We start from the raw sequence: 27,145 nt of genomic DNA on the forward strand, positions 1-27,145 counted from the left end.
ACCATGATTCTTCTATTCACCCAAATTCACAATCCTGGTGTCATCCTTTACTCCTTACTAGCACTCATTCCATATGTCCAATTAGTTGGCAAACTGTGTCACTTCTATCTCTACAACATCTTCATTTCACTCACTTAGTCAACTGCCCTAATTCATGCTTTCATTACCTATCACTTAGACTTTTGTAATAGTTTTCTAATTGGCTTCCTTATCACTGGCCTCTCCCTACTCCAATGCATTCTCTACATGACTGCTAAGGAGATTTTCCAAAAATGAAGGACTGATCATGTCATTTCTTGGCCTTTAATGAATTCTATTGGCTTCCTATCATCTCTAGGATCACATATAAACTTCTCTGACTGGAATTTAAAGCTCTTTACAACCTGGCCCTTTCCAGCTTTCTTGAACATCGCTCTGCTTCAAACACTCTACAGTACAGCTGTATTGAACCTCTTGTTGTTCTTCACACACGTCTCAGTGGCTTTGCTTTGTCTTTTCCCCATGTCTAGAATGTTCCTCATGTTCACTTCTTGGAATCTTTATTTTCCTTTAGGCATCACCTTCTACATGAGACCTTTCCTGGTCTGCCCAGCTGAGGATACCTTCTTTCCAAGGTTACCTTGTATTTCCTATAATTACATATGTAAATGTTTATTGTCTTCCTTGTTAGAATATAAGTTCCTTGAGGACAGCTACTGTTTTGCTTTCATCTTTGCATCCCCATCTAGAATAGTGCCTAGCACATAGTAGTTTAATAAATGTCTGCAGATTGAATGATTCATTCATTGCCCCAGGTCACACTGGTAGCAAGTAAGCAGTAGAGCTGGGATTTGAATACAGAATCTCTCCAAATCGAGTGGCAATTCCACTGTACCACGCTGTCTTTTAATGAAGATTTAGAGGAAACCTAACAGTAGTGTTAGGTATTTAAAAGACTGTCACGTGGGAGACAGACTAATCTTGTTCTGTTTGACTCTAGAGAGCAGTACCCTGAACAAGAAGGGGGCTGAAAAGAGGCAAGATTAGGCTTACAGTCAGGAAAACCTTTCTAACAATTGGTGAAGTTCTACAGTAGAATCAGCTACCTTGGGAGGCAGCTGATTTCTTATTTCATGGAGGTCTTCAGCAGAGTTTAGATGACCACTTATAGTATATGCTATATTGGCAGTTCCTACTGAGTATAGATTGAACTAGCTGGCCACTGAGGGCCTTTCAAATACCAATATTATGTGGAAAAAATGTTTAGATTCTATCTAATACCAACAGACCATATCATAGAAATACTGAAATTCATTTTGGGCAAGAATATCAAGACAAACTATGAACAAAAGAATAGGAAAAGGGGGATTTGTCCTAGCAGATTCTATAATATGTGAGTGCTCATACCTTGTGGCAGGACTACCATTTTGCTACCATTACCAGCTTTCAGAACATAGGTGTGCTATGAGTTTCTGTTTATGGATATGCAAAACAGCCTTAAGTAACAGGTGTTTGCTAAGTGTGTACTATGAAAAGATGTCTTTGAAAATGCCAAAGGAAATAAAGTGCTTTTACTGACAGGTATAAGTTTACTGCCTGAGATATTCCAGCCCCCCATAATTAGTTTAAAATTAGACAACAACACAGTCTTTGCCTGATTTCTCTGTGATCTGTTTCACAGCATTTCTCCTGTTTTTAGAGGAAAATTCTGATTCCCAGGCCCATTTAATTCTCTCTCTCTCTTTATGATTTCAGGGAGAGGGGAATGGAACTCTTGCCAAATTTTCCCAGAGGATACCTAAAATGTAAGGATATTTTGATGATGTCCACTTATCTAGCCCAAATTTAAAACAAAAAGAGACTTGAGTACAAGAATACATGTTTATACCTGGTTATTTCCAAAATCTCCTGTTCTACTGTCTTTTGCTCCAACTTGTATGAAATGATAATGTTTTCTCCTTTTAGCTAGCATAAAAATTAGCTCAAAAGCAGGGCAGCTACGGCACTAGGCTTCCATGGAATGGTTCATCACGAGGCTATTTTACTTAAAGAAAACTTACTATAAAGAGATAAACTAATGAATAGTGACAAGAGGATAGCATTTTCCAAAATCTCAGACAGTAGTCAGTTGTTAGTTGAATCTTGAAAAACTGATCAAGACTAAATACAAGAAGTATCTTACACCCCAAACTAGTAAAATGGGAAAAGAAATCCTTTGATCAATAGCAAGAGTGCAACACAACAGAACAGTTCTACTCACCTGTTCTCACAAGAAGAACCCAACTCATTGTGGAAAGCAAGATACAGACGATTTCTCAGATTTTAAACAACTTTCCACACTCTAGCACTTTGGGAACCCATGATGTCATTGGTATGGATAGTCTGTCCTCCTAATGCAACTCGTTGGCACCTTCTTATCCTGTTCAATTCCAACAATGTTAATGACGGATTTGGCTTAGCTCCTTCATTAGTACCCCAATTCTTTGGTTGTCGAACAATGTGACCAATTGTAAACTGTACCACCAGATAACTAAGGACTACATGATTCTTAGCACCAGTAACTCCTCTTTCTCCCACCTGACTGTCTTCATCCTGGAAGCAAGATGGGGTCACATGGCCATTTTGTATTTTAATCTGCATCATCAGTTGCTATGGCCTAAAACAATATTCCCCCCCCCCCAAATCTTTAACTTAATTCAAGATGCAGATGCTCTTCTTGATTATATCAACTGCTGATACCCTCTATCTCTCCCTCATGAACTACCTGGTCTTTAACTACTTTATATTTTTATTTTGTATTTACTCTGGATATATTTATTCTGTCTAGATTTATATAGGTATGTTTCCCCCATTAGAATATAAGTTCCTCGAGTGTAGATTGTTTCATTTGTGTCTTTATATTCCCACTTCTTAGCATGGAGCTTGGCATGTAGGAGGCACTTAATAAATGTTCAGTGATTGAGTGATAATAGGTCAAACTCCAGGTGATAAACATATTTATACCTAGCTAGAATGAAAAACAAGCCCATACTTTCAAGCCTTTCCAGTTGGAGGACCCATTAGAACTTGTGCTCCACTAACACAGCTTCTGAGAACCTGGGGTTAACCTCTACACCACAATGACAGCTGAAGCAGGACTTTCAGTAGAAGATGCTCTGGAATGTCACTTTAAAACTCAGGATGGACCCTGGATAATTTTATCACATATATATCCTTTAAACTTTTCAAAGGATAACATTTTCTCCTAATTCACTAGGCACTGATGATATGTCAGAGGCTCCTTTGTAGAAAATTATACTAATTACATTGAATTTTTAACTCATCCTAGACTTCTTTCTTCTTACTCCTCCCACCACCTCATCCATTAGTGGCTAAATCTTGTAGTAGTCTACCTGCATAATATCTTTCATATCCATGCCCTTTTCTCCACTCCCATAGCCAGCACCCTAGCTCAGGCCTCTCTCACCCTATTATAATATGGTCCTAACTGGTTTTCTTATTTCTGATCAATCTTCCACACCACTCCTAAAATAATCTTACTAAAACACAGGTCTCACCATGTTATTATCCTACTAAAAAACCTTTGGTTTTTGCCTCTAGGCCTCTGCCCTAATGTCTCTATGAGAAATTATAAATTCACTAATCCTGGCCCTCTACAAATGGGCTCCAAATTACTGTTGTAGCCTAATTTCATATTGCTCCATCACATATTCAATGTTCCAGCCAAAATGAACTACCAGCTGTTGCTGAATTCAGCATTCCATTTCACTCTTCCAAATGCAGAGCTATCACTCTCCATATGTGAAATATGATTCCTCCTTCAACTGCCTCTGAAAAGCCTTTGCTTCCTTCTAGGCTTAGGTCAGATATCACCTTTTCCATTAAGACTTCCTTAATCCCTTCAGATGTTATGTTCTCTTCTTTTTCAAATTAATTTATATTTCTTCATCCGTATACCTGCTGGATACCCTCATTTCCTCCTCCCTTCAATCATAGTAGAATGAAACCTCCTTGAAGACAAGGGCTATGTCATTTTCTGTGTTTGCAGCCCCAATGAATAGCCAAGACACAGAAGGCATCTTATAACTATTTGTTAGATTGAACTGAACTAAACCAAAAGCAGTTTCCTTCTTTACCCTTTTCTCTTTGGAAGAAAATAGATCTGGTCTAATGGGCTTTGACTATCCTCATCCTATTTCATAAAGCAAATAAGCAACAAGCACAGATTCTCAAGTCAATACCTTACCAGATCAGTATGGTGTTGAGAAACACAAGGAAACGGGGAGGGGGGTGGGAAATACCCTTAACAAAACAGTCTTACCGATGTTACTTGTGCCTTGATGGTGAGAATTCTTGAATATCGTCCTTAGAAAGCCGTTGAGCTGAGATAGATCAAAGTTTGTAGTCAAATTATCCTAAAAGTCAAAGAGATATTATATTTGTTTTCATGAATGTGAAAGAGGCAACTTAATCAAAACACACACACAAAACAGTCTAAAAGTATTGCTTTTGTCTGAAGGGCAAAAAAAAAATTATTGCAATGAATTGTAGACAGAAGCAATGACCCACAATCCACTTTGTGAGCACCCACGAGTAGTAGTGCTTCCTGACCTGTCCCATTCACAAGTAATGCTAAAGAAAGTAAGAGCTACTTCATGGTCAGAACCAGTGAACTATAACTACAAGTAGTTATAGTTATGCTGCCCAAACAAATTAGTATTGCTTCTTTAAAGAAATGGAGCAATGTGGCTTAGGAGGAAAAAAAATCTAACTTGCCAGTACTAGATTTTAAGGATGAGCCCCTGAGCAGATAAGTTGCTATCAGCTTTAACTGCCTTCAAAGATATCATCAGATCAGAAACTGTGGGAATGGGTGGAGAAGATTTTTTTGAGCTGGCTTTAAAAGAAAAAACAAAACAAAACAAGGTAGAGATGCATATTCTTCTCATGAATTTACTATATGGAATACCTAAGTGGCAAAGGAAGGCTCTACTACAATAAGAAGAACCTCATCAATAATTATATGTAATGATCCTCTGCTAGATCCTTTTGGTGATATGGAAGATGATGACAGCTCTTGTCTTGCTGGCCTACACAGAGATTTAAGAGGAATATCAGTGAAACAACTGAACAGGAGAAGAACCTAAAGTGAGATATTCTGTGTTCTACACTCTAAATTTGCCACAGACATCTAAAGAAGAGAATGAGATTAAAGGAGAGAATTTAATACCCAAGCTTTTACGGAGAATGTAGATCATGAACTAAGCTTTGAAGAAAGCATGTCATTTAGGCTGCTGGACAATATGGTCTCTAAAGTTCCTGCTAGCTCTACTCTTAAAAATCTTCAGGGGTTCCCTCTTGTCTCTAGGTTAAAGTAAGAAAGACTCAGACTGGCACTTAAAGTCTTCCTCAGCCTGGTTACCACTGACCTTTCCTGTTTTATCTCATTCCGCTTCCCTTCTCTTTGCTTTTCTCTAGTCCGATTGGCTTTTCCCCTCTACACAAGGCTGCAGCATCCATGCCTTGGTATAGCAGGTCCCCTTGTCTGGCCTGCACTTTCTCCTCACCTTTGCCTTGGGGAATTCTCTACCTTCCTTCAAAGCACAGTTTGGATGCTACCTCCTACATGAGGTCTTTCCTGGTCTTTCCAGGTAGCAGTACTCTTTTTCCTTTTGAAAAGACTTCACATCACTTTTTTCTTATACTTGCATCCCACTGATTGTAAGTTCCTTGAGTGAGGGACCTTTTTTTTTTTTGGCTAAGCAATGGGGTTAAATTACTTGCCCGGGGTCACACAGCTAGTAAATGTTATGTGTCTGAGGCCAGATTTGAGCTCAGGTCCTCCTGACTCCAGGGCTGGTGCTCTATCTACTACGCCACCTAGCTGTCCCATGAGGGACCATTTCTTGAGGGCAGGAACTATGTCATTTTTGTTTTTCAATGAAATTCAATTCAAGAAATGTTCGTTTCTTGTCTACCATCTAGCTCCCCAGTGCCTGGCATAGGGCACAGCAGGCACTTAATAAATGTTTGAATTGAAATGAATTTTGTGATTTAAACTGGCTCCATGTACTGGAAATTTAGGGGGGAAAAAAGCAACTGTGATTTGTGCTATTTCTGGACTTACATCCTTAATGTCACTTTAGCTTATCTCTATATTGCTCTACCAATTCCTGTCTTACTTGCTATCCCGCTATCTGCTCCAGCATTCAAGCACAAACTGCCATTAAGTTCCAAAGTTCTAGGCCATACTTCAGACAGAACTCTTACACATTTTGTCTGTGTAATTTTGCTGGAGACCTTCCTTCCTAGCATTTATTTTTTGAATCTTCCATGTCACCTAACAAAGCACAATAGGGCACTATCTATGGACACAGTTACCTAAAATAATAAATAAATAGAATTTAATTCTTAACTCCAGGAACACTCAAAAGCAACTGTCCTTGAACATGGAATATTGATATTTATACTCATCCTAAAACATTCTTTTTAACTACTTTCCATTTATAGCTTCAAACCAAAAATATTTGCACTTATAATCAGCCTGGAAAATGAGATACTACTTCAGATAAGAAATTTGGACCTTTTCTCATTGGAATTAGAAAACACAAACAAAATATGTCTCCAGTATTAATCTGTTGTTCCTAACCCCTTATGCTTCAAATACCTACAGACTTCTAAGTCACTTCTTAGTCTTTTCATATTAGAAGATATTGCCACTAATGGTATTTGTTTAAAGTCACAGAAGATCTACTACATGCAAATAACAATCATAAGTGATATTATCTTCCAATACAAAGGACAACTGAATAAAGCAAACCTCATTTCTGAAGTATTTGAGCAATTGCTCCCTTTGGGCTCAGGGGAACCAAGGTCATTCCAAAAACAGCTGATATCATGTTCCATTCCCCATGTTTTTAATACAGATAAAATCAAGTTAAAAAATCATATCAAAGACAGCTTTGCAGAGGAAAGAAGCCACAGAATACTACATAATGGTATTCTTAAAGTCATGATGTGCAGGGAGCAATCCTGTATCTCAGATGATGAGGAACATGGGAGGGTCAAGTATTTTTGTAACTATTTGTTGGAGGTATTTCCTTCTTTCCTACATATAGCCTCCCTCTTTGAGGTGCTATCTTCCAGAAGCTAGCACAATGTCTTACACATATTACCTACATAATAGTCACTTAAAAAATAGTGAAAGAGCAAAAGGGTAGGGGTGGGGCAGAGGGTTTGAAGGAAACCATGGCCATCACCCTTTTTCATTTGGCAAGATAATATGAATAATTTAGGGCATGTTTGCTAGTCTCTCTAGTAAGTGGGATGGACAATAATATTCATAAAGAAGGGGTAGTAGTTCAGACAGAGCATATTGCTAAAGGATGCTGATACCTCATCAGCAGGCCAAGGGACCAACATCTAGGGCATCCAAAAGAGGAAATTTTGGCATTCTCTGAGTCAGTTGTACATATATGTCTAGTTGTTCCGGCACCTAAATGTTCAAATGGTTTCCTATGGCTAATAAAATGAATTGAAAGACAGCTGCTGAGGGTAAAGATAGCATCCCTTAGCCATGGAATAGGAAATATCTGCATCCCCTTAAGCAGAAAGTGGCTGTGGGCTATTTTGCTTGGTACAATGTTGATGAATGGAACACTCAAATTCAAAGTACAAGCTCTTGGGCAGATCTCTGTTTTTCCTAATAACTAGAACTTTTCTAAGAAATCAAAAGGCTGTTTTTTTTTCTTTTTCATATTTATGCCAGTAATGCTAACATTTTGCCTGCCTGACATGGCACCGATTTCAGGTAAGCCATAACCTTACCGTTCACAAATACTACAGAAGCATTAAGGATACTAGGATTTGGGAGAAATTAAGATATAAAGGATACTATTTGATTTGGGAGAAATAAGTAGTGTGTTCCACAAACTTGGGGAAAAAAATTCAACTAATGTACATATCTTTACAGGGAACTGGCAAAGATCCCAAGCAAAGATCTTCTGCCTATAATTTTTGCCAATCTTTATTCTCATTACTCATTAATTCAATTCCTAAGTTGCTGAGAGACTGTAGAAATTCAACTTAATTTGTTCCTTTATGAAGCTGGATGGGTAGTTGACAAATATGCCACTTTATTATGATAAGCTCTAATAACTTAACCAAAACACAAGTAGTTGATTGACTCAAACTACCAGTCTACTTCTTACCTCAACCTTACCTTACTTTGCCAACCAAATGCTAACTGGATCATTTCAAATTCATTTTCAATTGAATTTCTTTGCCTATGAAATCTGGTTGCCAGAATCATCCTTGCCTTTTCCTTTTAATTATTAGCCTATAGGAGAAGCTCAATAAATGTTTGTCAAATGAATGAATGAATGACTTCCTCTAACCTTTAGACCTCAGTTTCTTCATTTGTGTAATAAAGAGGGAGGAGATGGTTAAATTACCTTTTCCTATCCAGATTTAAATCCCATGATCCTTTTCCCATTTTAAGAATCTTCAATACTTTCAGACTTCCACAGCCCTTCTAGACTTAATACCTACTGTATGGAGGGCACTGTAGCAGGCCCTGAGCATATAAAGATAAAAATTACTATTGTCCTGGACCTCAAAGAGCTTAAAAGCAGAGCCATGCCAAAGACCCAAATAAGTATGGCAAGAGTAGAATGTTATTAAGGACAAAGAAGAGGTCCAGACAAGCTGCTAAAAATTTCTCTGAGGAGGAAGGATTCAAATTCAGTTTGGGGGCAGGGAGATGTGGGGAGGGATAGTAGGAGGTCAGAGAAGGTTTCATGGAAGAGGTAGTACCTTCTAATCTGACCCTGAAAGGAGGTAGGGAATGCTAGGCATGGGAGATTGCCTGTATAAATGCATGGAGGCTGGAATGTGCAGGATAAGCCTGAGGAATAGGGTCAGAGGGAGATTCGTGTCAAACATAGCTGATTAGAGTCAGATCACGGAGAGCTTGAGATGCCTGGCTAAGGAGTTTGTATTTTATACCCTAGAAAACAGGGAGAAGGTTTCTGAGAAGGAGAATAACCATACTCAAACCTTACTATTATGCAGGTATAACCTGTTCAACCTGTATTGCTAATTATCTTCCAATTGCTCTAATAGACTTAAGAGTCTATTCCAAGAGAATTCTGTGTCACCTAGACCAATTACCTGAAATGTGTTCAATGCAAAGGTGGAAAAAATTTCCTTCCTTCCTTAGATTCATGAGCAACTTAAGGCATACCAGCATTATAGCCTACCATATCCCTCAACACTTTTACATATGTTTCCAAGTCAAAAAATGGTTCAGAAAAAAAAAACAAAAACAAAAACCAAATAAACAGAGATCCCACCAGATTTCCTTCCTTCCTTTTGAACTCCATGGCTTTCAATTAGGCTGTACTAAACTTTCCTTACACTGAATCAGTAAATTCCCTCAAACACAGATAAACCATGACAGATTCGTGCTTCTGAATGATACAAATACTTTGGTTAATAGGCTTTCCTTCTAGGAAAATTAAGTCCAGGAAATGCAGGTTTTTGTATATTGTACAGTAAAGCTATACCAGACAATCTAAAAGCCAACAAAGAACCAAGTCTGGTGTTTTTACTTTGCTGGTCTTGAGAGAGCTACTGCAGGAGCTGTTCAGATGCCAGTGATGTCCTTGGAAGCAGCAACTTGAATTGGAAGAAAGTGAGTCGTGGCTCAAGGTGGCCAGAGCAGTCATGTGCTGAGTCATTGTTCAATTTCCAGTGTGAGCATTGACCTTGGAAATCAGCAAACAGCTACAAATCAAGACTTAAATTGTTGTTTTGTTCTATCTTAAGTCTAGATTTTAAACATGTTAACAATGTTAAAATGTTAATAATGCAGAACTTTAAAATGTGTCATGGGTACTTTTTTTTGGGGGGGGAGCTGATTGTTAAATATTTACCTGCATGCTTCTGGGCCAGAATCCCCAAAACTCCTGCTGAAAGAGTTCTTTGATCCTACAAAATATACACTCATCCTCATCCTCATCCTAACCTTAGGGGGAAAGAAGTCTATTAGGCAAATACATACTTGCCCTGTAGACTAGTCCCACTTGACAATCACTTTGTCTTTAGCGTCCTGCTACGGAGTTGCCTCTGATGGTCCAGCACTTCATCTTAAACTGGAATTGTTAAGGTATAGGAAGGGTGTCAGGAGAAAAGGAGTTTGGCAGATTATAATATGTCAGAGAAAAAAAGAAGGATCAGAGAAAGCCAACTTTCTCCTAGTTTTGAACTTGCAGCTTTTCTACTTGCTACCTAAAGGTGTTCATACAATGCAGTGCACTGGAAAGGAAGAGATCAGAGGGAAAAGGTTAAGTTTCACCTGTTTCTCCTTTTAGGTGCCATTCAACTGGTGTAGTCATTGCTATCATATGGACTGGGGACTAGGCATACGAGAGAGAAAAATTTGCTATGAGGAATGGGGACAAGAAACAAAAAATGAGAGATGCTATAAGAAAGATATGGTCAATATGTCAATTTGTTTTGCATTATCATACTTATTTGTTGTAGGAGAAAGTTTTATTGGTTGCTAGTAGGAGAGAGACTCATTGGGAAGTGATGGGGATGAAAAAAAAGAAAGCAATCATGGGAGACTATGAAGGGGTTAAAGATGAAATGCTGAGTTAGGGGAACAAGCAAGTGAACTGATAGAAATGTAGAGTATGTGAAGGAGCGTAGCATGAAATAAATTTGCAAAGTAGGCCAAAGACAGGTGGTAAAGGGTTAAATTCCAAGAAGCAATAAGATGTCACTGAAGATTTTTGAACAAGGAGGTGCCACGGTCTAACTTGGACTTTAAGAAGATTATTTTGGCATTTATGTGGAGGATAGATTAGAGGAAGAAGAGATTAAAAACAGGGAGACTAATGAGATTATTTCAGTAGCTTAGATGACAAGTGATGAGTGCCTGAACTACAGTGATAGCTCTGAATGTAGAGAGAATGGGGAATATGGGAGAGAGGTCTTGGAGGCAGAATCAACAAGACAGCCAATTAATGGATATGGAAGGTGAAAGAGAAGGAAGAATTAAGAACAATTCTGTGGTCATTATCAGAAACAATGAATTTCTGTGTCTTCCATAGGAAAAGGGAAGTTGGAAGGGGGGGGACAGGTTTAGTGACAAAGGTAATGAGTTCCATTTTTGACAAGTTGAGTTTGAGATACCTCAGGACACAGATGGAGACATCCGGCAGGCAGATGACCTGAAAGACCAGAGCTCACAAGAGTGATTATAGTTGGATATTTATATAAAGATGATAATGGAACCCATCAGAACAGGTTTTTCACTTAGTGATTAGACCACTGAGTGAAAGGGTACATAGGGGGAAAAAGAGAAGAAGTTTGGGGACAAAGCCTTGGGAGACACTGATGATTAGAAACAGAACTAGAATGAATAGATGGATGGATGGATGATGGGAAGAGCATTTAAGTGCTTACTATGAGATGGGCACTATGCTAAGTGCTCATGATACAAATAGAAGCAGGTCAGACAGTCCTTGTCTTCAAGTTACTGACATTTTAATAGGGGAAGACAGATATTGGAAGACAGGCTGGAAAGGGGGGTAAAGAGATGAGGGGCAGCTGAGTATATGTGGTTTGGAGTTGGACAGGAAGTGGTATGGTGGTAGGATTCTGGGAAAGATAAGGTGAAAGCTTGTCTATTAGAGCCTAGGGCATCAGAGACAGGAATCTGAGCTCCAGTAGGAGAAGGAGGAATGCCAGAGTAGGACAGACATGGATAATAGATAATTCAGCAACACAGAATGAGAAGACATGGTCAGAGAGGTAGGAGGAGAATCAAGAGAGAAAAGTGTCTTAAGACAAAGAGAGAAGAAAGTATCCAGAAGGTGATTAACACTGTCAAAAGCTGCAGGGAAGTTGAAAAGGATGACAAGTGACAAAAGGCCATCTGATTCAGCAAAGTAGTACTTAGTTACCTTAAGGAGAATGATTTTTATTATTGTTGTTGTCAAATGGTAGGGTAGGAAGCTGACATACAAGAGCTATAGAGAAGCAAGCAGAAGTGCAAGTAGTGAGTGAAGACAGTTTTTTTTTTTGTTAAGGAATTTAACTGTGAAAGAGAAGAGTAATAAAGGTCAATAGTTTGAGAAGACGACAGTATCTAGTGAAGGGTTTTGTTTTTGGTTGTTTTAAGGATAGCTGAAATCTGAGCCTGTTTGGAGGCAAGAGGGAAGGGAACAGTAAATAAGAACGACAGAGAGAGGAGAGATGATCAAAGGGACAAGTTCTCGGAAGAGATGGAAGGGATAAGATCAAGGGAATAAGTGGAGAAGAGTTGGCTTTGACAAGGAGAAAGACCACCTCTTCATTAAAGACTGAAGCAAAGGAAGAGAGAATAGGCATGATATTGAAGAGTTTTGAGATAGGAGATGGACATAAAAGGAAGTTCATGATAGATGGCTTATATTCTCTCAGTAAATTATGAGGTGAAATGCTCTACAGAAGGGGTGAGGGAAAGGGTGGTAAAAGAAACTTGAGGAGAGAAGACAAAGTTTGGAACAGCTGTTGTTGGGAATGTGATCCTGTTGTGCAGCAATTGAGGGCACAGTTGAGATTAGATAACAAATTTGCAGTGGTCTCAGTGAGCACAGTTATATGACTTCCTCTGGTGGCATTCCATAGGACACAAGTAGGAGTGGAGAAGATAAATGGTTAGGGTTTGGTGTAGAATGAGTGGTGACAGAAAAAGAAGGCAAGGTATTCAAAGGAAGAGGACAATGTATAACTGAAACAGGGTCAAGATTGTGAAGGGAATAAAGTCAGGCAAGAGCAGGGGTGATGGTCTAGGAAAGCAGTGGAATGACAAGAAATTGAGGCAATGATGAAAAATAGGTTTAAGAGGAATTAAACACAGGGAGAGCTGGAAGGAGCTTATGATCAGAAAAGAAATTTAAAAATTTGGGATTCTGGGGGTGGTATAGTTATGAATAATGGTGAGATCAATGGCATGTGGCCAGGGTCAGGATGTTTGAAGGGATACCTATATGTACACTGAAGTCCTCAAATATTAGGAAACAGGCTGAAATAGAAAGAAGAATGCGAGTCAGGTACTAACTCCTTGAAAAAGGAAGGGGAATGACCTACAGCTAATAGAAAACAGCAACAAGGACAGATAAGGAAGAGAAGTTACTGAGTTAAGATGGCTGAGTAAAGGGTCTGAACCAAAAATTATTATAATCTTGATGAATTGAATCACTAGTTAAAATATTTGTGTACATGTATGTGTATGTACATATATAGTATATATGTGATATATGTGTGTATATATACAAGTATATTGTATATATGTCATATGTACGATATAAAATTGAAGACTTTTTAATATATATACTTATTAACAAAGTAAAAGAGGAAGTGGACTTTTTTTTTTCATCTGGATAAATAACCCTGTGGGAAAATTAAAGTACTTTCTAAACTATGATAGCGAAAATTTAAAACTTTCCAGAACATTCTGAAAACAAATTTATTCTCTTACACAGAGAAACCATTCATTTCTCAGGCCGAAAACAACCAGCGTGGTTTCCCTAGCCTAGGCAGTTTTTGTGAAGTTTTAAAGCTAATGGTTACTTTACTGAAAGATGACAGATCATAACATGATATACTTACAGAATATAGAAATTCAGTAAAATCTCAGTTAGCCAGAATTTCTAATTAACTGGAATTTATTAACACCTACTTAATTTTTTAGATTAACAGAATTTTTAAAGAAATCACCTTATATCAAGAGATTTCTTCTACAAAGAAACCTCGTGGGTTTGTCTTATGGTCAATACAGATTCAGCTCAGTCTTCAACATCTAAAGTCCTATATAATGATGTTCAGGATGATGACACTGAGGCAGGACAAGATTTTCAATTAGCCATCTTCACTTTTTATTAGTATACTAAAGCTGGAAAATACCCTTATGCAACCCTCAGAAACAAAGAGTTTGATAAAAAGAAGGGACCCTTGTGGCTATCTAGTCCAATTCATATTCAAAAGGAAACTCTACTACGACATAGTTGACAGGTATTTGTCCAGTTTTTGCTTGAAGACCTTGAAGGAAGGGGAATTTGCCCATCTCTGAGGCAGCCCATTTCACTCTAGGACATCTCTAACTGTTGGTAAGTTTTTCCTGACATCAAGTCTCTGTAAATTTTCCCCAATAGAGGTCCTTCACTATATTACAAAGGGAGTTTATAAACTATTTAACTTACATTTAACTACCCTATTCTGGAACTGTTTAACTGAAATAAGTCAACATAATCACAGACTTAAGAAATGGAAGGAACTTTAGGCATTATCTAGTCTAATGGTGTCAAATTAAAATAGAAATGGATCCCTGCTGGCAGTATGTTAACTTAGAAAACCACAAATTAACATAATCTATGTTGTATTTTTATTTATTTTTGTTAAACATTTCTCAACTACATTTTAATCTAGTTCAGGCTGTACTTGGGAGTTTTACACAGCTAGTAGAATGGTAGGCTGAAAATTTGATACTTCTGTCTAATCCCCTCATTTTACAAGTGAAGAAACTGAGGCCCAGAGCAATTCAGTGATTTATTCAAGCTCAGTTACAAGTTACTAGCAGAGGAACTTAGGTCTCCCAACTCCTGGTTCAGTACCTTTCTTTTTTTTCCTTTTTTAAATTAAATCTTGCCTTGGCTTCTTAAAACACAGCATTAGTAGAATACAAAGATCAATGCAATTTTTCCCCTATAAAAATTATAAAACCTTATAATTTAAAAACCCAAGTATTTTAATGAGAACAAACTGGTTTCAATGATAATTTATAATCAGCAATAATCTGGCTACCCTCTTGGAATTCAAAGTCTGTTCAATAAAGCAGCAAGTAACTAGATCTACAAGCAGATAAGACTACTTAACAAAGATAACCAACAAAAATACCCTCTTCCTTAAGTCTGCTCTGCTCAACTTTTCAGACTACAAAAGGATGAAAAGAGATAGCTTACTATATTTTTAACTTTAGAATATTTTGATAATTTTATTATTTCAATAGTTAACAGTAGTTCTCTTACAAGACTAAGCCATACGGTATTTTAAAATTTGCCAAAGATATGCCTTTGGCTTAGTGCCAAATAGAATCTTAGAATCAGAGGATCGTAATAGCTTTAGGGCTGGAATGGACCTTGAGGTCTTCCAGTTTAACTTTCATTTTATAAATTAGAATCTGAGGCCCAGAATGGGAAAGTAACTTGGCCAAGATCATCCACAGAGTATTTGAACCCAGGCCCAATTATTACAAATCCAGCACTCTGTTCCACTACAATTACACCGTTTCCCACTATTCTAAAACAACAACAACAACTGAATGATCAGGTATGGAGGACAAGTTTATATGCAACCATTTTAAGAAATGACCTTAAAAAATAAATTAGAGACCCACTGAATTTTTTGAGAGTATTTTACAAAACAGCAGGTTTGGAGGTTATAGGACCATGTATTTAGGGATGGAAAGCACCTTAGAGTCTCTCTAAGCCAACCCCTTCATTTTATAGATGATGAAACTGAGGCCTATTCAGTGACTTGCCCAAGATTACATAGACTCTATGAGTGACAGAGTCAAAAATCTGAACCTCAGTACTCTAGATTCCAAATCTTCTTGTTTTTTTCACTGCACCATTGTGTTAGGGTTCAATTGTGCTGAATACTTAATACCTAAGACTAGTACCAAAAAGCTAACAATAGTCCATTTTAGTTAAGAAGGCTAGTAAACAAAGTCAAAATGATTTATGATGGAGTGTACCTCTGGATGAAGAAATCTGCATATGATCATTGTTCATCTGCAAAAAAAAAAATCTCTCATTTAGGTTTCCAATGAATACATGTCACTACCTTCCTGAATTTTCAAGACTTAACACATCATCCTAGTTAGTCAATTAATAAGCATTTATTAGGTGCCTATTAGGTGCCAGGTATTGTATTAAAGGTTGGGGGTACAAAAAGAGACAAAAGATAGTTTTTGCCTCAAGGAGCTTCTTACTGAAGGAGGGAGACAATGGGCAACCAAACTTGTACAAACACAGTATGTAGAAGGTAAAAAGGAAATAATTGAGAGAGGGAAGGCACATAAATAGCAACCATTACTATGATGCCTGTTTGGGGAATTACAAAAGAGCCATAGCTGGTATGTTCCCCAACTGGTAAGTAAATATGGTGGAGAGCTATCCGCCTGGTCTAGTACCAAGGACTTTAAGCTGAAAGGACTGTGTGGGTTGTTTTAATGACATGCCAGAGGAGTTGAGTTTCCCATTCTACTTCTATCTCTACTTCATTTGTTACGAGTCTCAAAAGGTAATTACTCCCACCCATACAGAAAGCTTATCTCTGCCAATGAGCTGACTCTGGACTTAGCTCATGGACTCCCTTCTCTTCCTTGTTTCTTGCTCTGCCACTGCAAATGGGAATACTCCTTTCTACAAAATAAGGCTTATAAAATTCTTAGATATCCACAGATGAAAGCTATATTATATTGTAATTGAATAATATACTGAATATTATTTCAATATTATTGGAAGTATTTTAGTTAGAGATTCTAACTATATATATATATATATATATATATATTATATATATATATATATATATATAATAAAAACATATTTTGTGCAGGGGACAACAGAAAATTCAGAATTCAATCTCAGCACCTTCCTCTTCAAGGAAGAAAAGATTCCCAAATACTAGAAAGACTGAGAGGTGGGTAGAAAAAACACAAAAATCAGTACCTCAAAGATACTAAATGTTGTATTTTCTGGAAGTGGGTGGATGGGGGAGTAGGGATCAGGATGAAGAAGAGAACAGGCCATAGACACGATATGAACTCAAGACAGTTCATTGGCAGGGGGTCCTTCTCTTCCTGCTAAGGAGGATGGGAACATTAGGCCTTGGACAAATTACTTACCCTCTCTAAGCTTCATATTCTGCATCTAGAAAATTGTTTAGACCAGATGACCTCTAAAGTTCCTTTCTAAATCTAATCTATACTCCTATGATCCTATTGCCAAAAAAAAAGATAAGAGTAACAGTAACTACCAACCTATATATCACCTACTTTCTTAGCTTTTACAAAATCACTATGAGAATAATCTATATAAATTTCAAAGGCATGTTTTAGTTTAAGAAAGGAAGGGGCAGGCTTTCACTAATGATATTCTACAACAGACCACCACTTTAGAGTCACAGAATTGCCTAGAAAGCATCCACAGAAAATCCTATTGTGCTTTATTATTTGTTAACTTTTTACCCCTGACCTTAGTTCCTTTTTTGAAAATGAGAGAGTTGCACTAGATAACTCCAAAGTCCCTTCTAGCTCTAAATCTACAATCCAATGAGCATATTTTTAAAAATGAACTCTGTATAACAAAATACTGCCTTAAAGGCTCTCTACAAAAAGGCATTTCCTATTCATGTCAAAATTTTAAAATGTAATAAAAAGATATCTAAAAACTCTGTTTTATACAAAGCTAAATATGTGCTAGCCAAAAGTGTTTGCCACCGTCATGGAAGCTCTCTTATGTGGAGAACCAACTGAAGGGGGACTTCTAGTGAACTGAGGTACTATAAATGCTCCTGTTTAGGATGCTATTGTGTTGACTGAATCAAGCTCTGGAATACAGTAGAACCTCCTAAATGAGCGAAATAATCACTCAAAAGAGTTTGGCTTAATCCTTTGGCAGCATGGAGCATGGTCTTTTGAGTCAAACAGGGTTCAATTCCTTTTGTCATTTAGTATCTATGTGACCCTGGGCCTCAGTTTCTTCCTTTGTAAACTGAGGGTGTCTGACTCAATGGCCTCTAAATCTATGACCTCATGATCAATCAACAAGTATTTATTAAGCTCCTACTAAGTGTCAAGAAATGTGTTAGGCATTGGTGATACAAAAACACAATGTTGCCCTCAGGGAACTTACATTTTAAGACCAAGGAATTTAGTCCCTCAGCATTCATTACCAACTACCAAAATTCTTATGGAGATATTCTATTCAAGGGTTTAGAAGTCAACAGATTTGGTGATGAAGGGATAGAAAGCCTGAGAAAGAACTAAGAGGTAATCTTGGAAATGTGCACCAAATTTAGGTGTACACTCATATTTATGTTTTAGTTTTCCAGAGAGGTAGACATCTAAAAAGGAAAATAAAAGCAGTAAGGAAGATAGAACCCCATTACTGCATTATTTGTTACTAAACAGACTTGGATACACTGTAGATTAAATTATATCTTCCCAAAAAGCCATGTAGGAATTGTTAGCATCTGGGACAGTCACTATTTTTGTTGATGTCAAGATGATAGTGCACATTTTATTATGGTGATTCACTTGGGGTTTTTTCCCTAGTCATAGCAATGTGTTGGTACTCAGTCAATCTATACTCTTGCCAAATCCCACTTGTTATCCACAAGTGGAACGGACTGTCTAGGGCGGTGCTGGCTTCCTCTCCTCACTGGAAGTCTCCAAGCAGAGGCTGAATGACCACTTGTGAGGTATGACATAGAGGGAAAGGACATGACAATGAATTCTGTTATGGGTCCACTCATCATTCTCCTGACTTCCCAGACCAAAACACCCTTCCCTAGCTACTACTCCCATTATGTGTCCCTCCATTAGAATGTAAGTTCCTTGAGGACAGGGATTATCTAGTTCTCTTTTCTATTTATATCACCATTGCTTAGCACAGCGACTGGCATACAGTAAGCACCTAATGGTTTTTACTCATTCATTCATAGAGGGAGTCCTTGATTAAGTTCATGTTGGACTAAATTACCTTAACATTCCTTCTACCTCTGAGATATCTGATTCTGTAAAGAAAAAAAAAAGATCCTGAAGGTGGCCTCTGTCAGACTCCTCATAAATTTGTCAACCCTATAAAAAAAAAGCTTCAGTACATCACCTTCACACATGCTAAAGAATAGGGCTTGGTGCAGGACAACAATTCAAAAGCATCTACAATTGTAATGCAGAAGCAATAGAGGCCATTTTATTTGGGAGTTACTGACAAAAAAGCTGTTTTCCAAAGCAAAGAGAAAAAAAATTATGTATGAAATCACAGTTTTCTCATTTTTCTCATAATTCCAATACAAAGTTTATATTATTATGTTACTCATTGCCTCCTGCAGAACACTCACTTGTCTCAGCAAGTTTTCTAGGCCTTCATTAAAACTCAAAGGTAACTCCAACCTGCTTCTTCCCACTTCTCCCATGGGCACACTTCTGTTCATGCTCTGTGTCTAAAGAAGCAGCTTTCTTCTGAACAACATGCCACAGGTGCTCTATAAAGAGGCAGTACTAGATAATAAACCAGCCTAAAGACAGGTGTGGTGCAACAGAAAACACATACATTAGGGGGTGATTACTTGTATTATAGAAGGATTTTTCTTTTTTTGAACTTGCATGGTATTCATTTACAGATCAATAATTACCAAAGTTGTACGGAGGTCAGAGGACAGGGATTGGGGATTTGGGAGGGACAGAAGCAGGGCTCACAGCTAAAGTCTTAGAAATCATTGCTTTCTGAAGCACACGGAAATTAAGGCAATGCATTTCTAATACAATGTAGAGAATGTTTCAATTTGCCAAAGTGCTTTATCCAACTTTAGCAGGCATCTATTACATAAAGTAAAGTATGCCTGGAGGCACCCAGCTGGGTGGGTCAGTAGATAGAGACAGGTGGGCCTGGAGTCAGGAAGACCCAAGTTCAAATCCAGCCTCAGACACTTACTAGCTGTGTGACCTTGGGCAAGTCACTTAACCTCTGTTTGCCTTAATCCACTGAAGAAGGAAACGGCAAAATACCCTAGTAGAAAACCTCATGAACAGTATGGTCCATGGGGTCATGAAGAGTCAGACATGATTGAACAATAACACCAACCAAGAACGTACACTTGCTTATTTCATTCACTAGCACAGGGGTGGGTAATCTGTTCAAGTTAAAAAGTCTTAACTGTATAAAAATTAAAAACAAATGCTCAAAGTACCAGTACAAGAATCATCATTTGCACAGCTGAAAATATTATAACTCAATAATAATATTGGCATGATAATTAATATTGGGATAATGTAATATAACATTGGTTGGCCAACTGATTGATTTAAATTGGCATAAGATAATTGGTTAAAAATATAACACTATATTCATAGACATCACTTGATAGCATTAACATTGAATGGGAATATTGCTTCTTTCTTTTCATACAATTCTTGGTTTATAGCATAACTCCTTCACTCTTCTTCCTTGTATCCTTTTCCTTCCCTCAACTCTCCCTCTTCCATCCCTGCCTTGCAGTCAAGAGGCACAACCACCACTCCTCTACCCTCACACTTAGTAAAATGAGAAGAAAGAGGAAGCTGAAAGGCTTCTCAAAGAATGTGATATGGAAGAAATGTTTATGGTTCCAAATAACCCTTGCCTTGACGAGGATTTTTTTTTTTTAAATTTCAAATTAATTGTTTTAAGTTGTGTCTATCTGAGAATGGCAAAGTATCTGGTTAGCCAGTTATTAATTCATTAAACATTATTATTAAATGCCTAATGGACAATGCATTGAGGTAAGGGAGTATATAATAAAATAAAATAAATAAAACATGGTCACTAACCTCAAGGAACTTATAATCTCGAAGCCATTCTGTTGCTCACATTTGTACCACCAGTTCACAATTGAACAACAGATATGTAATGAATGCCTCCTACTCCATGCTAGAGACTCTGCTAGATTTCTGATGTTTCTGTGTGCAGCAGGGAGGTGGGGAAGAGAGGAGTTGAGGTGACATGACATGAAGAAACAAAAAAAAAGTGTTAAGACTGAACTTTTCTGCAGGGACTTTATAATTTGATTAAGATGGCCAGATACGATGAAAATACAATTAGAAAACAAATTAAGAGTAAATAATTATTAAATGTTATAGTATAAGAGTATACTAATTGTAGAAATTCAGGTGAGTGATTTGGGAAGGCCTCATGGAGGTAAGGCTTGAGCTGATCCTTGATGGATCAGTTAGATTTAGATGGGGGAAGGGGTCTTGAGGTAATGGAAAAATGTGACACTAGGATTCCAGGAAGGACAACAGCTGAACCAAGTCACGCATCTGCAATGAGCAAGATATACATGGGGAAAAGACTGGCCTGATGAAAGAGAAGAGTCCAAGCTGAGGAGTAGTGTAAAATAGAAACATATTATATCAAGGTCTCAGGATATCACTTAACAATTTAAATTCCTGTAGGCCACTTGGGAACTAGGATAGGGTGTATTCTGTCTAGGCAATACACTTAAAATATTAGTTTTATCTCATTAGGGTGCCTTCAAATGTGGGGCTGATGGAAGGCTGAGAAAATGGGAAGCATTTATTTTGTCACTTAGAGCCCAACCCATGATATCAGCGACATGCACTGGCACTGGCCAGTTTTATGTTATACAGAGCACCTGATGACATCTAAGTAGAAGAATATAATCTTAAAAATTTGAGACTTGTATGTTTTTCTACTTTTAAAGAAAATTCCTGTCCATATCAGTTGAATATCCTCTTCAAGATCCTAAAATTCTTAAATTCTCCTCTTCTATAGCTTGCCACTATCCTTTATGGGGACAGATGTTTTATAGTGACATACACAGATCTCAAGATTGCTTTAGAAGTAATTCAAATTCTACACCTTTATATATACCCTGATAGAAATGTAGGTCAGTGCCTTTTTGATTGGGCCTTTATATTAGTAATACAACTTGCCTCATTTCTACAGGAAAGTCCTTTGAAGAAATTTAAATTAGTAGCCACCTAGTAGATACTCAGTAATTACTTGTTGAAACTAAGAAAAGCAAATGATTATAAGAAATCACTGATCAAACTACTTAAAAATTTCCTTATCATTAGATCATTATATTAAGCTCGGAGTAGAATGGGTCTATTATGAATTATTTCTAACAGTATATAGTAATGACTCTAGTCCTTCTTTAATACCTCATCATGGCCCAAAGATGATCCTGGGTTCTTTAAGGCTATGCTAAAGTGGAGAGCGAACTCTAGCAGACCTACTCACTGAACTAAAAAAGCTTCAAGTACAGGCTAGGTGACAGAGAAATATCTTTTGTTTGAAGCTAAGCTTGGAGAAGGCTGGCCACAAGGTGATGATTTTATTTTTATTTTTCAGTCACAGCAGTTCACCACCATACACTAAGTACGGCAATAATTTGTGTTAAAGAAGTGTCCATAACCTACAAACCAGGGTTCTTTGAAGTGCTAAAGTATTTATAAATAACAATAAAGGAGTTCTAAGATCCTGAGAGGTTTCAAAGTCTTATCACTGTTATTTCTGCTGTGGCATACTGGATACAGCACTGGACCTGGAAGCAGGAAGACCTGAGTTCAAATCTAGCCTCAGCCTCAGACACTAGGTAAGCCCTTTAACCTGTTTCTTCTAGTTTCCTCAACTGTAAAATGGGGATAATAACAGCACCTACCTCCCAGAGTTGGTATTAGGATCAAAAAAGATAATATTTATAAAGTACTTAGCACAGTCTGACATATAATAAGAGCTAGATAAATGCTTACGTCCCTTTCCCTTTCTCTCCCTTCTAAACAAGGGATTACACCCAATAGAATCACTTTATCCCACTGAAAGGCTCTAACACTGAGACTATACACAACCTTTCCACCATTTAAATCTGTTTCAGATTAACCAGTCTGGGTTTGAATCAGAAATATGTGAATTTGTTTTAGGAACCATTGTAGGAAGGCAGAAGCATAGTGCTGGGTTGTAGAAGACAGTAAGGGACAAAGATTAGAAACCACACCCAAATCTATAAACAGAATACCAGGTGTTTATAAAAACAGTTGGATGAGAAAGACTTAATTTCTTCTTTTTATTCCAAATCACTTCTTTCCTTACAACACTGGGGTTCCCCATCTGTATATCCTAATCTCCCAATATTAACCATGGCCTGCAGAGTTCTACATTACGTGTGTCCACTCTACTGCTTGCTTTACCCTGTTGTACATTCTAAAGTCCAATTAAGATTGCTCTTCTCCTGACTCTCTCTTACTGTACCACAAATGGTACTCTTACTTGTGCCCAAACCACATCCTCCCTTTCTACTGCAAGTGAACACTTATTTTTTCTAGAAAGCTCTCCTAATTGATTGAGGAAATGAGACTTTTTTAATTCAACCCAGAGCTAAACTGATAAATACAATAATCACATGAGTTGACTGGCATAGCAGTAGGTCAAAGATTATACTGGTGAGTTAGAGAAGGATAGAATAAAGGTAAATAGCACACTCCTTGACAGCAAGGATTCTGTCCCCTACTGTTCTGTGTATTTTCTAGCACCTAACAGTGTTCTATCTACAGTAGGCAAATATTACATATACTAGGAACAAGATAAATCCATTTTTTTTAAGAAGTAAGGGACTTTCCCCCCTTTATTTGTAGTGGTAGAGATACTATGGGAATGGAAAACTGCATATATTCTCAGACTCAATTAACATGTCAGTTAAATTGGTAAACTGATTTTTTCCTTTTTCTTTTTTATTCTTTGCTACAAAGGAGGTCTGTCTGGGGAAAGAAAAAAAAGATCTATTTGGAAATGAAGCTGATGTAAAAACAAGTATCAATAAAACTTTTTTTTTAAGGACTACAGAGCTATAAACCCTCTGGGTGCTTAATGAATACCTGTTGACTCATGTGTTTAAAGAACATCTTCTACCTCAGCTGTATGTGATTTAACAAGCATCAAAGTGAATCACCACCATCACCACTGCTGCCGCTGCCGCCGCCACCACCACCAAAACACTGTGATCTTACCATGGACACCAATGGACATCCCTGAATACTCATCTAAGCCTATGATCTCACTTCCCTTTCTAAAACCACCACTGATGAATGATAACCACCTGCATTTATAGAATGCTTTAAGGGTCTCAAAGCACCTTCTTTACAATAAGCATGTGAAATATTAGTACAAGTATTATCATCTCCATTTTATAGGTCAACTAAGTGACTTGCCCATGACCTAATAGCTAGTAATTTCTGTAGCCAGAATTTAATCCTAGGCCTTTTAACTTCAAGTTTGAAAAAAAAGGAAAATGCTTCCCTAAGTATTTTAGTATTTTCATAATCAGTTTGAGTTAAAGAGACCAGAGCAATTAACCTAAGGCAAAATTTTCTAGCTCATCAAAATGGCTTTCTGGGAGGTAAGAAAGAAGTGAGTACGGGTAAGGTTAAACAAACTACCAGGTCAAAGTCATTTTAAAAAATCATTTTAGCATTTTTCATTCCTTGCTATTACTAGTTAGACTAGTCAATTAATAAACATTTATTAAGTGCCTACTATGTGCTAGCTCGACAATGTACTAAGCACTGAGGATACAAAGAAAGGGAAGACAGTTCCTCTTCTCAAGGAGCTTATAGAATGGGAGAGACAATATATAAACAACTATCTCGAAATTAAGTTGAAAAATTTGCAGTCTCTAATTTACTGATTTGTAGGCTAGATTCTTCTCAACCCTACTGCATTCCTGCACTTAGCACAATATATTGTTCATAAAAGGTGTTTAATATAAAAAAAATAGATTTTAGTTACAAATATATACAAGTAGTGACAATGGGGACAAGGAACTCAGCACAAGCCCGAAGCTTGGACTGTGGATAGCCTAGTAATATTTGGTAAATAGGGTCATCTCTCTATAAATGATAGTTTTTAAAGTATTACCTATACATATTTATTTGATCAAAGGTCACTGGGCCCTCATCACCCCAAAGTAATTCCTTCATTCTTTTTTATTGCCTCCCCCTCCATTTTTCCACAGCTACTGTTCCAAAGGAGGTGTCACACTGGATAGAATGCTAGGCCTAGAGTAAGGAAGAAACTGAGTTTAAATCCTGCCTCTGACTACACTGACCTGGATTTTTTGCACGACATTGTTGATCACCTCATCCTTCTTGAAATTTTCACTTCCCTTAGCTTCTGCACCACTGTATTTTCATGATTTTCCTCTTGCCACTCTGACTACTCCCACCATCCACCTTGGCCCTCTTCTCTTTTCTCTCTATACTTTCTCCCTGAATCCAGAGTATGAGTGATCACATTTATGCCCATACCCTTAACATCCCTATGTGGATGACTACTGAATCTGGGGCGCTAGTTCTAACCTTTCCCAAAACACCAACACATCCAACTCTTATTGGATAGCTTTACTTGGCTGTCTCTTAAATTAAATACCTTAAATTCAACCTGCCTAAAAACAGACATCTTTTAAAAATCTGTCTCTAAATTCCCTATTTCTATTGCTGGTACCACCACTATCCTTCCCAGGTACTTAAGCTAAAACTTCAATTATCTTTCAATTTTTCCTCTCCTTCAACCCCCAACTCTCGGCCAATATGTTGCAAAACCTGTAATATCTCTCAAATCTGTCCTCTGCTTTTCATTCCTATTGCAACCAGCTTAATCCAGGTCCTCATCACCTCTTGCCTAGACTATTTTAATAGGTTCCTAAATTTGTCATTTTCCCTTCTCATCTCTCCCTTCTTCAATTCTTCCTTTATATCACTATCTACCTAATCTTCCTAATGCATCTTTTTGAGCTCCTCTCCCTCCAATCAACAATGTTCCATGGTTTCCCATTGCAATACTGAATATTCCTGTCATTCAAGGCCCTCCATGACATGACTTCAATTCAGCAGATTACAGGCTTATCTCATACTCTGCCCCTTCATTAATACATCTTAACAGTCATTTAGCCAATGACTACTATGCATTAGGCATGAGGGATACAAAGACAAAAATTAAACTATCTTTGCCCCAAAGAGCTAGTATTCTCTTGGGGGAGACACCATGTACTCTATTGTCTAGATAAACAAGGCTACTTATCCTCCCCTATTCCTTTCCTGCTCTTTGTGATCTCCATGCCTATACTCAATATTATTCTATAATAATCTCCCCCCTCACCCACCGTGCCTGGAATAGGTTGTCAGCACCCTCTCTCTCATACCCACCCCCCTCCCCAACTCACCCACAAATCTCAAACCCTGAAATACTTTCCTTCCTTCTTTCAAGGCTCAATTCAGGTACTGACCCTTCCATGAAGTCATCCTTATCCCTTCTTGTTAGACATCTCTTCCTCCTCAAATTTCTCATAGTATTTATTTGAGTCTAACCCCTTCCACTCAACTCGACAAGTATTTATTAAAGGTTTAGTTGAGCAAGGCACTTACATTTGTATTGTGGTTATCTATATAAATGTTTTGGTTGTAATTCCTTAAGGACCGGGGCTACGTCTTATCTTTGCATCCCTAGCACTTAGCACAGGTGCCTTGCACATGATAAATGCTTAATAATAATGTTTGTTGAATTAGATTACATATTCCTTTGATAAACTTTTTGTCTCCACTAAAGTTCTACTCTGATGCCTCAATGTGGTATGGAGGTGACCTTGGGTTCTTGAAGGCTATATTCTAATAGATTTCAAACTCTTGTAGGATTTACTAAGTAGGAGAGGCTTTGAGTATGGGCTTAGTGATAGACTGCACCTACAATATCCAAAGCCAGATAGATATATTTGGAGAGGTTGATCACCAGTCTGGGTCACAGGGTGATGAAATTTTGAATTATGGTAGCTTTTAAAGACCTTCTACAAGGCCTAGAAGAAGGTATAATCTTCATTACTGGAAGAGATGCCTACACTGATGAAGTTATAGGTTAACAGAGTATTAAAGAATAAGTGCTTTGATAAAATGGTGTACAATGTCTACTGAAGGTAGTATATAAAACCTAGCATATGGCATGCATACAATAAATATATTATTTGATGATAATGATGACAGGCTAGGAAATGTGTTTTATGAAGCTTTTTAAATAAGGAAAATATTCTTGGGAATAATTTATCTGGCATTTTCCATTATGTCACTATTTTAAAAGGGTCCATTTTTCAATGTCACTGACAAGAGTGAACACTTGATTTCCATGACTGGAATGGAGAATGGAACTGTAGTTGGTGTATTTCCTACCTTAGAAGCAAAGGGTATCTGGCACGTAATCATCAAATTGAAATGAGATGTGAAGTACTAGAAATAATGATTCCATTTATGCTGAGTTTATATAAGAAATGCAGCACCAGGACTGTT

The 27,145-nt window shown here is 37.5% G+C and overlaps 1 protein-coding gene across 3 annotated transcripts in view; it reads right to left on the reverse strand.

The window, feature by feature from the left end:
• The window catches only part of ABHD2 (abhydrolase domain containing 2, acylglycerol lipase), a 119,710-nt gene that overhangs the window by 83,751 nt on the left and 8,814 nt on the right, over window positions 1-27,145 (reverse strand). The window contains exons 2-3 of one of the 3 annotated variants that reach the window (XM_020964882.2): window positions 4,301-4,394; window positions 2,240-2,398 (exon numbers count right to left, since the gene is read on the reverse strand). The gene's annotated coding sequence lies outside the window, so the exon portion shown is untranslated. Of the gene's footprint in view, window positions 1-2,239; window positions 2,399-4,300; window positions 4,395-15,784; window positions 15,822-27,145 lie in introns of all 3 variants that reach the window. The other 2 variants (XM_020964874.2, XM_020964868.2) reach the window with 2 other exon arrangements.

This window comes from Phascolarctos cinereus, unplaced genomic scaffold, assembly GCF_003287225.1.
Source record: "Phascolarctos cinereus isolate Bilbo 61053 unplaced genomic scaffold, phaCin_HiC Scaffold_3;HRSCAF=262, whole genome shotgun sequence".
Lineage (NCBI taxonomy): Eukaryota > Metazoa > Chordata > Mammalia > Diprotodontia > Phascolarctidae > Phascolarctos > Phascolarctos cinereus.